The sequence below is a fragment of the Rhinolophus hipposideros genome, assembly GCF_964194185.1.
Source record: "Rhinolophus hipposideros genome assembly, chromosome: 1".
Classification (NCBI taxonomy): Eukaryota; Metazoa; Chordata; class Mammalia; order Chiroptera; family Rhinolophidae; genus Rhinolophus; species Rhinolophus hipposideros.
The window spans coordinates 84,302,499-84,309,554 of NC_138047.1; the positions used below are offsets into that span (position 1 = coordinate 84,302,499).

At 43.3% G+C, this 7,056-nt stretch overlaps 1 pseudogene across 1 annotated transcript; it reads left to right on the forward strand.

Annotated features, from left to right (window-relative positions):
* Nucleotides 1-1,071: 1,071 nt before the first annotated feature.
* On the forward strand, nucleotides 1,072-2,143 carry LOC308495959 (actin, cytoplasmic 2-like; annotated as a pseudogene). The gene has a single exon. The product of its transcript is annotated as an actin, cytoplasmic 2-like (transcript).
* The last annotated feature ends 4,913 nt before the right edge of the window (nucleotides 2,144-7,056 follow it).

Below are 7,056 nucleotides of genomic sequence, written 5' to 3' on the forward strand. Positions count from 1 at the left end.
TGGGACCCACTTGTTGGCAACCTGAAAGAAATAAGAGAGGCCGAATTTTAAAATTCCTTACAAATCACTTTTTCACATAGAATGTAAATTAATGTTTAGAATCACAAAATTATAGCACTTTTGATCTGGAAAGAATTTAGAAGTTATCAAGAGAAGTTGTTTTCAATCAAGAGGCTGTGAATTACTGCAAGTTTTTACACCCCCGTGCAAAATAAGAAAAATATGAGCAATGGAGCAGATTAAAAAAAAAAAAAAATCAGGTTAGATGCATTTGGTTTAAATGATGCTTTCTTATTCAGAGATTATTTCCTTCCCATTTTAAGATTATTTATGAATGATGTGCTAGTAGGTTTTTTGTTTAATTGGTCTATTAAATAAAAATTTAAAAAATCTGTAAACCCCAGCTCTTTTTTCCTTCCCCTCAGAACTAAGACCCAGAGAGATTATGGCTTTGCCCATGGCCAAAGCAAACATTTTTCAATCTAGTATCCTTCTGTTGGGTGTGTTGCAATTGTGTACATATAAAAATATTAGATATGTTTGGTGCTACTGGTTTTCTGTTCAGCATTTTTAATTCAGAAATGAACCAATCAGTTACCATATTTGTTGTATTACAATCAGAAACAGGCTTGCTCTCTGAGAAGTGTCTCTAACCATACTGTATTGCTGTCAGTATTGGGTGAGGTTTTAAGCCATGTTAGAAATTACCTATGTGTAATACTATTATTGACTTTCATATGGAAGTACTATTTTCTTTCAATTTTTGCATGCTTCCGAAGATCGAAAGTGTTGTAAGCCCCTTAAAAAAAGAATTTAAAGTGACTGAATTTGGCTATTGCTTTAATTCTGATTTTAAACATTTTAATACTGTCCAACTAAGAAATTCCAATTCTAAGAGTTTTTCATTAGAAAACAATGAGAGATGTTTGCAGAGATGTGTGTATAAAGATGTTGATTAAAATGTCTGTGCCAGTGCCGAGACCGCGTCCACCTGGCGACGCAGGCCTCTCGCCTTCGCGGCTCAGCCGCCGCTGCCAGTGTGCAAGCGTCCAGCTCGCCTTGGCTGATACCACTGCGCTGGTGGTTGACAATGGCTCCAGCATGCTCAAGGCCTGCTCCAGGGAGACAATGCCCCCGGGGCTGTCTTCTGCTCCATCGTGGGGCGCCCTTGGCACCAGGGTGTGATGGTGGGCATGGACCAGAAGGACTCCTAACGTGGGCGATGAGGCCCAGAGCAACAGGGCCATCTTGACCCTGAAGTACCCCATCGAGCACGGCATCGTCACTAACTGGCACGACATGGACAAGATCTGGCACCACACCTTCTACAATGAGCTGCGTGTGCACCCCGAGGGAGCACCCAGTTCTGCTGACCGAGGCCTCTCTGAACCCCAAGTCCAACCATGAGACAATGACCCAGATCATCCCAGATCATGTTTGAGACCTTCAACACCCCAACCATGTACGTGGCCTTCCAGGCCGTGCTGTCCCTGTATGCCTCTGGGCGCACCACTGGCATCGTGATGGACTCCGGTGATGGGGTCCCCCCCCACTGTGCCCCCACGCCATCCTGCATCTGGACCTGGCTGGCAGGGTCCTGACGGACTACCTCATGAAGATCCTCACGGAGCGTGGCTACAACTTCAACACCACGGCGGAGTGGGAAATTGTGCGTGACATCAAGGAGAAGCTGTGCTATGTCACCCTGGACTTCGAGCGGGAGATGGCCACTGCCGCCTCCAGCTCTTCCCTGGAGAAGAGCTACGAGCAGCCTGATGGTCAGGCCATCACCATGGGCAACGAGCAGTTCCTCTGACCCGAGGCGCTCTTCCAGCCTTCCTTCCTGAGCGTGGGATCCTGTGGCATCCACAAAACTACCTTCAGCTCCATCATGAAGTGTGATGTCAACATCCCCAAGGACCTCAACGCCCACACAGTGCTGTCTGGTGGGACCCTGTTCCCAGGCATCGCCGACAGGATGCAGAAAGAGATCACCGCCCTGGCTCCCAGCACCACGAAGATCAAGATCATTGCGCCCCATGACCACAAGTACTCCTCACTATCCACCTTCCAGCAGATGTGAATCGGCAAGCAGGAGTACGATGAGTCCGACCCCTCCATCGTCCACTGCAAATGCTCCTAGGCGGACTAGTACTTAGTTGGTTACACCATTTCTTGACAACTTGCGCAGAAAATGAGATGAGATTTGCATGGCTTTATTTGTTTACTTTTGTTTGTTTTTGGCGTTTGACTCAGAATTTAAAAACTGGAACGGTGAAGGTGACAGCAGTCGGTTGGAGCAAGCACACCCAAAGTTCTGCAATGTGGCTGAGGACTCGGATTGTGCATCGTTCTTTTTTAAAAATAGACATTCCAAATATCATGAGCTACACTGTTACAGGAAGTCCCTTGCCTGCCCCAAAGCCGCCCCACTTCTCCTTAAGAAGGGCCGGTCCTTGCCCAAGTCCTGGGTGATATAACATTGCTTTTGTGTAAATTATGTAATCCAGATTTTTAAAACCTTCGCCTTAATACGTATCCTTTTTGTTTTGTTTTATTTGAATGGTCAGGCATCATGGCTCCCCTTTTTGTCCCTCAACTTGAGATGTATGAAGGCTTTTGGTCTCCCTGGGGGTGGGTTGAGGTGTGGAGGCAGCCAGGGCTTATCTGTACACCAACTTGAGACCAGTTCAATAAAGTGCACACCATAAAGAAAAAAATAATAAAACAAACAAATAAATAAAATGTGCTAATAAAGATTAGAAAAAACATAAATGCCCAATAATAGAGAATTGGCTAAATAATTTTGTTGTAGTCAATCCATGGAAGGTGCTTTGCTTATTAAAAATGGCTGTATTTTCATCTTATTCTATCTACTTGTCTGTAATTTTTAATTTTTATCTACTATAATCATGCACTTATATAACTAAAAAGTTTTAAAATCTAGCTCAATGCTTTCTTCAAAATAATGTTCCTTGTTTTTTTATGCTTTTTTCCCAACTTGACATTATTGATTAATATAATTTGATAGCCAATCAAAGTTCACCACAGGCATACTCTAAGTTTTAATTTTTCAATTTTAGCTTTTACATCTTCTGTTGTTATATAGTTTAACTTAACTTCAATACCTAACACTGAGCTGTTACATAGATCAGCACACTCTCCGGTGGAAAGCTGTCATTTTCATTTTGGACACTGCTCTCTGGCAAGTTCACATTTGAGGCTTGTACATTCTAATTCAGTATCAATAGGGACAAGCACAACCATAAACTCAAAGATCTAGAAGATATTTGAAGATGTAATTGATCTAAGTATTCATCCTTCCTCTAGACCAGACTGCATCTGAGCTAAGAGTAGGGCTGTTGGCAATGGGACTTACCAGGGTTGCAGTCTGTTGGCCTAAAAACCAGAAGGAAGAGCATCCTTAGCATTTCAAGTTCCAAAGTCGTCTCTTTGAAAGAGGGAGACAAATGGTAGCCCCCACTCACCCAATTTCCCAAGTACCTAGCACAGTCTTTTTGCATAGGTAGTGAGGATTTAATAAATATTGCCTGTATGGATCTTAAAACTCTTATTTAATATCTATTTTTAAATTTGTCTAACTGCTTCTTTTATGGCTGTGATAGATTTTTTTCTTCTTCTTCCAGGTGCTTCTCAAAGCCATTCTAGCACAGAAGAGGACCATTTCATTAAGCTGAAGGAGGCATTTGTTGGCTACTTTTGCAACAGGAGGTAGATCCACTCACTCTCCATCCGTTGGCTGTGAACTTAGCCAGGTGAGACTCAGGCTTCAGCCCTGTGCTTTGGCCCTTAGGATTGGTGTTGGTTCCTCCCTTTCTTAGCTGCGCCTGTTCTCTAGATAGTTTTGTGACAAAAGCCAAGCGTCTGTTTCTGCAGTAAGCCAGGGCTGAAGCCTTTTTTTAGGACTTACTTGAAGTATCAGTGTAAGAACTCCAGCTCTCTCATAAAGAATGTGTACATCCATCTTTAATATGTGCAACATACTGTGCTTTGCCTCAAGAGAGCTTGGTGAAGTCAGAGATACTTGTCTGTTGTGTTCGCTGCTCTGTCTCCATCACTAACGACAGTGCACGAATGCCTGCCCTGTGAACGCTCAGTAACAATTTGTTGAACTGAATGAACGAATGAATGATGAAATATCCTCATAGCTATTGAATGTCATCTTGTTTTCGATGTGCCATTTCGTCTATAGTTCACCCAGTTAAGAACTTGAAATGTGTGCTATTTATGAAGAGGGCAACTCTTGGTTCACCCTTTCCTCAAAATTATAGTTCCAATACTCGGTTACACAATCCTTCTAAACTGGATGCTACTTCTCCTGTTTTCTTTTATATACCAAACCAGTCCTACTGTCAACCATGTGCCAGTTAGTATTGTTGACCTCTAATAAACAGCCAGGTATTGTTCCAGCAAAATGGGTTTATTTGGGGAAAACACAAGGAATTGCAATTCTGGACATACTGCGCATTCAACAAACCACACGCAAGTCCAGAGAAACAAAGATGGGGAATACTCTTTTATGGATCGGGAAGGGGCTGTTGTAAATGAAGAGTCCATTGGAAGAAATTGGAAATTCAAAGTAGTATAGTGACTTTTCATTGGCTCAGTTATGGCAGTCTCCCTTTGGCTGAGCTGTTACTGGGCAGGGCAGAATCTTTTTCCTGCTGGGGTAGTAAAATATTAATACATCACTTCCTGTGGGAGATGCAAGGTATGTCTCTTCCTGGTGGGGTCAGTAGTGTGTGTTGAGTGACTGTGTGTGAGAGTTCTTTTTTCTCCGTTTTAAGTGGGATTTCTGTTTATTATTTTCGTAGTGTGTTGTTATAAATTTCCAAGGCTTCTGATCAACCAGAGACTTTACAAATATAACAAATCAGCTTTCATTTTTATAAAATACTATACTTTCAAATCAATTTTTTCCATAAGGATATCGATTTATGCGATTCAGAAATTGGAGAACAAATGATGGTAATATATGCCAAACTTAAGATCTGTATGCCTCCTTTTATAAACAAGAACTTTGTCACTTCCTGGTTTGCCTTGTCTCTCAGCTAAGATTTGTGCCCATTCGTGCTACCTATTCTTACCCTCAATTTTCTGAAACAGGGTTTTCATCTCTGTTTCCCTTCATCGCCTTGCTCTTTTAACCTTTTTTAAAAATGGCATTATGCTTTGTTGAATGTGGTATCAAATTCTCTTTGGTAGATGGAAAATTATAAGAAAAATATTTCCCTAACCATTCACAGTGCTTTTCAAAGCCTGAATTCCACAATTCTGTCAATGCCTCATTCTAACTCACTGGATATCAATCGTTTTAATGAGCGTGACTCCAGTATCACAGGTACTGGAAAATATGCATGTTATGCTAGAACATTAGCATGCCACAGAAAGAGCCTGGGTTTGGAATTAGCAGAACTGAGTTCCTGTTTCAACTCCACTTACTAATGGAGTGATCTTGACAAGGCACTTAACTTGTCTTTGCCTCAATTTCTCTTCTGTACATTGGGTATAAATCATGTGATAATACATGTCCATGTGTGTCGTGCGGGGCGGCCTGTGGGGCCTCTGGTTCCGCTCCCCACATAAGAACGCAGGATATGGCTAGGCCAGAAAGGAACACCCACGGAGCCATAGATAGGGGAATCACACCACTATATTCTCCCTGGCGGCTCGGCAAGACACATGCAGCAGTAGACACACGATCTGCAGTCCGCCATTCACTTCTCTGCTTGCCAACCAACCAACCAATCAACGCAGCCCCGCAGTTACATCAGTAGCCAATTGGTTAACTGGTTACAGCTGATGGCCAACCAATCACAGCCGACAGTCATTCACATCCGAGCCAGCACCTACCCATGCGAGGCCAAGAGTCTGGAAACTGCTCTCTGGGACTCTGTCCCCACAGTGTGTTTCATAAACATTACTGCTTTTTATGTTTCTGTGTCCCCCACAAGTCTTTATATTCCTCAAGATCAGGAACTACATCTTGTTCATATTGGTGTCTCCAGGGCCTGGTTTGTTGATCTGGAGTGAAGACAGATGCAGAGGGCATGAAATGGGGGTGACACTAAGTTTCTCATTCTTGTCTTCAGAAAAGTTCCACTGGTGTCTGTTCATTAACAAACCTTCATCGGTCACTGGCCTTAAGTGAGTACTATATTCATGCTTTCTACTGCCCCGAGGATATTCAATTGAGGAAGAAGTAGAGAAAATAAACACAGAAAAATGGAAGCACACACACACCATTATAGATTCATAAATGTCAGAGATCATCAAATAGTGACTTAAGGGATAAAACTGCCTCTAGCATGCCTTCTTTGGCTCAAACATTAATTTTTTAAGTGTGTCATGCGGGGGACCCTGCTCGCTGCGCCATTTGTCGTGTGGGGCCACCTGTGGGGTCTCCTGTCCCGCTCCCCACATAAGAACGCAGGACACGATGAGGCCAAAAAGGAACACCCACGGAGCCATAGAGAGGGGAGTCAAACCAATATATTCTCGCTGGCGGCTGGTCTGGAGATACAAGAAGCGGGATCTACATAATCTGCCTAACAGCAGTCCGTGCTTGCCAGCCACCATCTTCTTGCTAGAGCCCATTCTTTTATTGCTAGCGTAGCCACAGCCGTTGTATTAGTGGCCAATGGCTTAAGGGTTACAGCTTACAGCCAACTAGCCACAGCTGATGGCCATCTGATTACAGTTGATGGCCATTTACTACCTGAGTCAGCACCTTTCTATGTGAGGCCGAGAGCCTAGAAACTGCTTTTTGGGGCTTTGTCCCCACAAAGTGTAAACCAATAATTAAAAATCCAGAGATGTGGATTTGCCTTCTCTGGAAATTTGTGCACAGCTGGTCACACCAGACCAGGTTCCTCCACTGGGATAATATGCAGCTGCAGCAATTTTAGGCATGCCCTCCACAGTTCACCATAGAGAAAGCCCCCATCACCCTCTGTTGTCACGTGGACAGCAAGGCAGATAGGAGCTGCCACATATTATCACATTCATTATGCATGCAATTAGGTAGCATTCATG